At 38.5% G+C, this 8,797-nt stretch overlaps 1 pseudogene; it reads left to right on the forward strand.

Moving 5' to 3' along the window:
• The first annotated feature begins 3,056 nt into the window (after positions 1-3,056).
• On the forward strand, positions 3,057-8,549 carry LOC130848422 (mitochondrial-processing peptidase subunit beta-like; annotated as a pseudogene).
• The last annotated feature ends 248 nt before the right edge of the window (positions 8,550-8,797 follow it).

The following is an 8,797-nucleotide window of genomic DNA, read 5'->3' on the forward strand; positions in this document are numbered from 1 at the left end:
AGCATAACACAAGTTTATTTCTTGCTCCTGCAAAGTTTGATTAGAGTAAGCAGAGACTCTCCTCCACCTGGTAACTCAAGGATTCAGGATCCCTCTGTCTTGCGATATCACCCAAGGGCACTCTGGTAGAGAAAAAGAGGATGCAAAAGGTAAACCAGCTCCTACTTGCCCCAGCCTGGCAATGACACATGACACTTCCATTTCCAGCCCATTGGCTAGAACTAGTCACATGGCCCCAATCATAGCAAAGATGCCTAGGAAATGTCAAGGAGCTCATGGATAACCTATGAGCACTAGCTGTCTCTTTCACAACTCTTGTGAGGAAAGTAACAGCATAATCTCCATGGTTTTACAGATGATGAGAAACTGGCACAAAGAAAAAATAATTTACGGAAATCCACATTGTTAGTAAGTGATCGACCTGAGATTTTAACCAGAGTATCTGATTCCAGAATCTATTGCTTTTAAAAATTATATTATGTAGCTGATCCTTGAACAACATGGGTTTGAACTGCATGGGTCCACTTATATGCAGATTTTTTTTTCGGTAAATATATGCTACAGTGCTACACAATCTGTGGTTATGGAGGGCCAACTGTAAAGTTATATGTGGATTTTCAACTTCACAGGGGTGGGCACCCCAACCCCTGCATTGTTCGAGGGGCAAATGTATTGCCTTTCAAAAGTAATAGAAATACCAATTATATTATTAACAGTTTGCATCGGAGAAAAAAACTGTGGATGGAGATAGAAGATCCTCTCTTGGGATCCCAGAGCCAGGTTACATGAGTACCAGCTGGATACTGAGGATTAGGAATTAAATGTCAATCACTTTTCTGTAGACCTGAGAAGGACTCCTCCAGGAGGCTAGTGATCAGCAAGGACAATTGAGGAAAATCCCTGCATCCCGTTTAGTAACAAACACGTAGTCTAGATACATCTCTCTGACTGAGGATAGTAGCATGAAAACAATCAACTCAAGACATACAGGAAAGTATTGGAAATTCCAAGATAAAGGGAATAGGAGATTAACAATACAGGAGTCTATTCTCTAGAGCAGAGTGGCAAAACTTGTTGTAAAGATCCACATGGTAAATGTTTTAGGCATTACAGATTATACTGTTTTTGTGACAATTATCCAACTCTACAGAAGCGCACAAAAGCAGCCACAGGCAATACATAGATGAAAGGGTATGGCTGTGTTCTGATAAAATTCTATTCACCAGAACAGATGACGGACCAGATTTGGCCCATGGACTGTTGTTTGCAAACCCAACACTTGTTTTAAAAATAAGGAAATTAACAAATATAATGGATCATTACACACGTGAAAACATTCAATTTAGTAGGAATACAAAAATTACAAATCTAAACGGTGATGGATATCATCATATCCATCATGCATATTATGTTAAGTGAAATAAGTCAGACAGAGGAAGACAAATATTTATTTATTTATTTATTTATTTATTTTTTAGACAAATTTTTTTTATTATCACATGTGGAACTTAAAAAGTCAAACGGGGGAGTCGCAAGAGGGAGGGGATATGGGGATATGTGTATAAATACAGCTGATTCCCTTTGGTGTACCTCATAAGTTGGTACAAGAGTGTAAAACAATTATATGCCAATAAAAAGCTTTAAAAAATAAAATAAAATAAAAGTCAAACAGATTAGAATGGTGACTATCAGAGATGGGGGCTGGGGTAAACGGGAAATACTGGTCAAAAGATACAAACTTCCGGTTAGTTATAGGATGAAAAAGTCTGCCGATGTAATCACAGGATGACTATAGTTAACAACACTATATTGTATACTTGAAAGTTGCTAAGATTAAAGTTGCTAGAGGTTAAATATTTTCACCACAAAAAAAGTAATTCTGTGAGGTAATAGATGTGTTAACTAATCTTATTATGATAATCATTTCATAATATATATGTGTATCAAATCATCACATTGTACACGTTAAACTTACACAGTATTATGTGTCAGTTATACCCCAATTAAGCTGGAAAAATACATACATGCATATATGTGAGCCAATTTTATAAATGTTTATTTAAAACTGCATTAGATAAAGTCAGGACACAAACCAGAAAACGTTAATAGTGAGTTAAGATGTAACAGTATTGGAGGATGCATCTTTGTTTTTTGTATTATTTGGGTTTTTTTACATAAACATTTCATAGTCAGAGAAAAATTTTATAAAATACAAAGGAAACTCACGAGCTCTTGAATCAGACCTGACTTGAACTCTCTGCTACACACTAGCTAGTGATCCTAGACAAATTACTTTACACTTGTAACTCCCAATGTTCTCATTTGAAAAAAAAAAGTGGACATAATCACATTTCCTTCACATGATTTCTTCAAGGATTAAATGAATGTGTGTGTGTATGTGTATATACACACATATAGTATACATATTAAATGAGTGTATATATATAGTGTATATATATATTGAGTGTATGTGTATATATATATATTATATATATATAGAGAGAGAGAGGGAGGGAGGGAGGAAGGAGGGAGGCTGACTATTGTTTCAGAGAGATTTCTGTGAATAGTGGGTAATGGATGCCTTTTCTAGTCAGGATTTCGCGGACTGTAAAACAGTTACGGTCAGGAGTTGAGACACAACTGGGATGTGGGGAGAAAGGGCTACATTTTCTTTTCTGAACATAAGAGCTGAAAGAACAATTTTTTTTTAGAGGGAAGCCAGCAAAGAGGCCCTAGGGATTAGGAGTCAGGGCCAAAGTCGGGGCTCAACATGACAAGAAGCTCAGACAGCAAGTGTCCATGCCTGATGAAGAGGTGCAGCTTGTGAGGAAGGTGGTGGCTGCACCCTGGATCCGACCCCCGAGGGTCTGTTCCCTGAAAGTCCCACAGGCAGGGGAATTCCCAGACAAAGCCCAGGGTTGCAGCAGAAACACTTTGGGAGGCAATGGAGGAGAATGGGAGACGGGAAACAAGGAATACCAAAGAGAAGCAGAGAAGAAGCGACTTGTCTCTCACAGCGGGGTCTTCGGAGCAGAGAATGACTGACAGAGCCCCTTATGAGACTCCACAGAGGCACCGACAGCAGTTGGGCAAACAGTTCCTCAACTATGCCTGCTCCTCTCACCTCCAAGCACTGCATGAGGTATATCTTCACACCAGGGCCACTTTCCAAATGCTCCTTCTCCTGTCTCTTCCAAACATGCCCACCCCCACCCTACATCCCACTAAACTCACGGGGGCAAGTGACACACGTGCACACACATCTGCTCTTGACTCCCTGTTTACACCTGTTTTTTTCTCAGCATTGACATCTCTATCTCTCACCTTCGGGAGGGTTAGCTGTGGCTTCTAGAACCCTACACTGAAACCTGTGTGGCACCCACCACTCTACAGTGGCATTGCCTGTGTGCTTGTCTGTCTCATCCACTAGACTGTGGTACACGAACTGAGGACAGAGATGGTCGTGCTCATGGTTTCCTAGGCTCCCAGCAAAGCATCTGGCATGCTAATGTAGCTGGGTTCTTCTTATAGTCACTTTGGTACGTCTCCTTCACTACCACACCCAGCACAGCTCCCCTTGCTGCTTTAAGACCCAAGTTTTAGCACACAGAACAAAGTGATCTCATGAATCCTGAGTGAGAAGCAAAGAGGAGCTGCAGGCCGCATAGACCTGTACGTGATGGGAATGATGGACCTGAGCTGTGGCAACAGAGAGGACCAGAGCTGCATAACAATTGCAAAATTTCAATCTACCTCATCTTCTGCCAGTCCTCCCCTCTGTCTCCCATTTCTTGCAATATCGTAAAGTGTTTGCCAAAGACTGGGCAGAGATGAGTATACAAAATCTGTCTACCAATCTCCAATTTGACTGGTTGTTCTTGCTCCTCATAAAATCTTGAATGTAAATCTGTAGTCTCCCTCTTCTTGACAATAAGTCAGCAACCCATTCTTGGTAGAATTGTGAACATGATGCCTTTGTTAGTAAGGAAATCAGAACAACTACTATGTATCGAGTGCTTACTCTAAGTCAGGTCCTATGCGAAATGTCTTACATACATTACTTTATTTAGTCCCCAAAACAAATCTTTGAGATGAACATTATTGTCCCAATTCTGCAGATGAAGAAATTAATGGAGTTTGAGTAATTTGCCCAAGGTCACCCATTTAAAAAGTGTTATAATCAGGATTTGAAACAAGTCTTTCTGTCCTGTCCAGACGGCAGTGCCAAGAATTATGGGTATAGGGGACTCACTAGAGATCACTCAACAAAAGTTCAGTTAGGAAAGACCCCAATATCGAACTAAATGTCCAAGTATGATGGTAAGTGACTTATCTAAAAGACCAGGGGTCAGTTTGAACTACTGATAAGTATGCAGCCTTTAGGAGGCTTTGGTTATAAGGTAGCAATCACAGACCTCAAAAGCATGTCGGAAGATGACCCCAATTAACACCACAGTGCATACTCAGTTTAGTTGTAATATCAAGTAACCACTACAACATCCTTAAAGCTCCAGGTTCAGTTTTCCGGAGTCATTGATGACAGTTTTGTTTTCAGAACAAACAGGTAGAGTGGGATAAAGATTCCCAGTGGATAGTTAGTCTCTAGCGGGTGTCTATGACCCACATTTTAAGCCCTAGAAATAAACACAGAGCACTTGCCAAAAGGTCTGTCCATCATGTTGGTTCAGACAAAGATAAACCCAATTAGGTGTAACCAACAAAGTGAAGAAAGTTGCTGAGTAGAGGAAAATTCCTCACCATTAAAAAAAGAGGCAGCAAGACAAATCTACTTTTCTAGGGGGTTTAAGAGTGTCTGGGGGTAATGGGATTAACTCTGACATCTGTGCTGAGATTCGAACTTTTGGTGGAAGAAAAGCTTATAGCTTAATTTTGCAAGACCCAGTGTGGAAACTTTGTTGGCCAGCAGGGAGACGGGGTCTGAGAAAACTGGATCAGAGCCCCTGATATAAGGACTTGTGTAATGGAGAGGAAAGAGCAATTATAAGCAATTGTACCAGACAAGTCTTTCCCCGTGTGGTGTTTTAATTTTAGAAAAGACCACAAGCTGGATAACCAAACCATCACTGATCTGTCCCAACCAACAAGTGAGCTGATCCTGTACTGCAACAGCGTCTGCTCCTGGTAACTGGAAAGAATAAATCCTTCTTCAAGACAATCATTTTGAGCTCTTTTCATGTCCCTCTTTTTAGAAAAAAGGAACAGTCAGCTCCCCAAAGAGGAAAGACTGCTCCTTCACTTATTATTGTTGTGCCTACCTCTACTTCACTGCCCATATTTAGTCAGTAACCACCTTCCCTTTTTCGACCCCAAAGCTATACATGAGCTGGTCTCAGGGGTGATGCCCTTCCCAATGTTCTCATAACCCATATCATCTAACTTACTGCACTATAATATAATTGTTTCTGTGTCTACCTATATGAGAATGTAAGCTCTTTGTCTTATTCATTTTTGTAGGTCAGTGTCTAGCACAGTGTCATACACATGGCAAGTTCTCAAGAGAGCTTTCTTGTATGAATTCACAAATGGGTGGATGAGTAAGTAAATGGTTAACCCACAGGTCCTTTGAAGGCCTGCTTTAGGAGATGTGCCTGGGTGATCTTTCAGAACATTTTGGCTCCTTCTGTATCCTTCAGGTGAATTACTTAACATCATTGAGTTTCAATGTTCTTACTTATAAAACAAAAGCAATGTCACTCATTTCATTAGGTTGTTGTGAAGCTCAATTATTTCATGCTAGGTACCTATCCAGGAACCAGACACCGTCCCTTTTCACTTGATGTTCAGTCTGTGTTCTACTGGAAGAAGTTAGCCAGTGTTGCACTGGGGCAGCAGACATGCTATAATGGGAGTAAAATGATAACTTGGCCCTAATAGCTCAAGTGTTTGAGTCTGATGTGTTCAGAGGATTTTTATCTGGTGGTGGGGACTGGGGAGTGTTGAAGACTATATCAGTTCCTCAATTCAGCTTACCTTACAATAGAGCTTGTAAATTAGAATATTTAAGAATAGTGCCCAAACTTCTACTTCCCACAATATTAGAGAATAAATACCATGAGGAACCTCCTCGGTTCACAACACCTAAAAATGCATGGATAAAAGATGTTAAAATGCTTATCTGAGCTGTCAGGAAAATGATGGAAATCATCAGAGGCTAAAAATACAAGAAAGCACAAATCTTCAGAGGTAACCACCCAGAAGCAATGGGTCCCTGTGGTCATTAACTTATCACTGGTGGCCTAGAGTCTTTATTTTAATGGGTATCAAGCAGGGTGGAGGATACAATGCCTAGGACTTAAACCAGATTAAGACAGAAAAATATCCTTAAATGGTTCAGGACACAGAAGTTGAAATTTTTAATGCAAAGGTAAACTGAAAGAGGAAAATCTATCCCACAAAGGAAAATAGTAAAGAAAATTTCTTATCTCAACCTTGCCTCTGGGTGGAGTCTATCTTGAAAATTGCTATTTACAAGTGGTCTTCATGAGAGTTTAGAGCCAAAATCTAGAATTCACACTATCTAAGTGATCCTCAAATACTCAACTTTGGAATTTAAAGTGATTCAAGATTCATAACGATTTCCTGGATAAACATTCCTTATATCAAGGCCTCATATAATTCCCTTAGGTAATTATAAACTCATTGAAATATAAAAATTATAAAACACGAGAGGAAACAAGTAATTTGAGTGAGAATAAATAGAAATAACAAATAATAAGATTATAGCCACAAAACAGATGATATTGGAATTATCAATTAAGAAATATAAAATAAGTAGGTTTGATACTCTTAATTTAAAAAAAAAGAGATTATTTGAAATATAACAAGTTACCAGAAACTATGAAATATGGTCAGGTAGATTTTAAAAAAGAACCAAATAGAACTTCTGGGTGGAAAAAGAAACACATAATAAATAAAACTTGAAACTAAGTGGGTAAGTCCAGCATTAGATACAATAGAAGAGAATATTAATGAGCTGGAAGAAAGAACTAAAGAGTTACTCAATATTCAGCAGAGGGAAAAATATATTGAAAAAATAAAACAGAAGTTAAAAGACATTGAGAAGAGATGTAGCAGTGGAGGTCCAAGCCATGCTGTTGCCCATGGTATGGCAGTGGCCCTGGGGTTTGTTTCTCTGAGAGGCTTCTGATCAGAGGGGTCACTGGGTTGTCATTATAATTTGGAGCCAACAGGTTGAGAAAAGCCACTATACAAGTTGCTCTGAATGTTCTTGAAACATGAATAACATATTTGCAAAACGAACTCAGAGTGGCCTCTGAAAACTCTGGATTGTCAATGTGTACAGTTAGTCTATGGACTGATGTTGGAATTTGATATGAAAATGAGAATAATGGAACAGGTCATTCTTTGGAACATATGAGCTTCAAGGTATGAAAAAGAGATTCAAATTAGGTCTGGAACTTGAAAATGAAAACATGAGTGCCCATTTCAATGCCTATACCTCCAGAAAGAGGAATATATATATATATATGTGCCAAAGAATTCTCTAAAGATTTGCCAAGAGCTGTAGACATTTTTGCTGATATAACACAAAACAGGACATTGGGAAAAGCAGAGACTTGGCATGAGTATAGAATAATCCTTAGAAAGATGCACAAAATCAAAGCCAATTTACAAGAATTGTTTTTTTACTATCTTCATGTGTAGCTTATCAAAATACTGCACTTGGATTGACAATTGGGGACCAACTGAAAATATCAAATCTATAAATCATAAAGACTTAGTGGACTATATAAACATGCATTATATAAGAGGCCAATAATAGTCCTTGCTATGACTGGAGGAGTCTCCTATAATGAACAGCTTAAGTTAGCAAAGTTTCATCTTGATGACTTTTTTTCCACATACAAAGGAAAAAAGACCAACTCTGGTTCCCTGCAAATTCACAGAAAGTGAGATTTGTTTGAGGGATGATGACAAGATGCCTTTGACACACCTTGCAAGAGCTGTTGAAGCTGTTGTTTGGGAACATCCCGATACAATCTCTCTCATAATTGCAAACACACTGATTGGCAACTATGATTGCCATTTCAGAGGAGGAATGAATGTAACCAATAAGCCAGCCAGTCTCATCTGACATGGCAACCTCTGCCATAGCTTCCAGTCTTTCCACGCTTCCTACACAGATACAGGATCGTGGGGACTCTATATGAGTTGTAAATCAGACATTGTTGCAGACATGCTCCATATTGTTCAAAAAGGATAGATGTGACTCTGTATAAGTGTCACTGAAAGTAAACTTGCACAAAAATTCTTCTAAAAACAAGGCATGTTTTTGTAACTTTGTGGTTCAACTCTTTGGTGAAGATATTGATAGACAAATGTTATGTTATAATAGAAGAATCCCCATCCCTGACTTGGAAGCAGAAATTGATGCTCTAGATTCTGAGACAGTTCAAAAAGTGTGGACCAAATATGTTTATGATAAGGGTCTAGCTATTGCTGCTGTTGGTTCTGTTGAGCAATATTTTAAGTGGATTTGCAGTAACATATGCTGGTTTTGTGATTAAAATGCTCTTAGTCAAAATATTTTGAACATATTAATAAAACTAATAGTGATCTACAAGTTTAAGCTGTAAATTCTTTTTTAAAAATGAACAAATACTTGGGATGAAATATATTTGGAAAAGAAGACAGAGGGACTATAGTTAAGATATCTAACATATACCTAATCAGAGTACAAGAAAGAGATGATAATAAGAATAGAATAATAGAATAATTCAAAGAGATTTTGACTAAGAATTGTCATGAATTTACA

This window comes from Hippopotamus amphibius, chromosome 3, assembly GCF_030028045.1.
Source record: "Hippopotamus amphibius kiboko isolate mHipAmp2 chromosome 3, mHipAmp2.hap2, whole genome shotgun sequence".
NCBI classification, from domain to species: Eukaryota; Metazoa; Chordata; class Mammalia; order Artiodactyla; family Hippopotamidae; genus Hippopotamus; species Hippopotamus amphibius.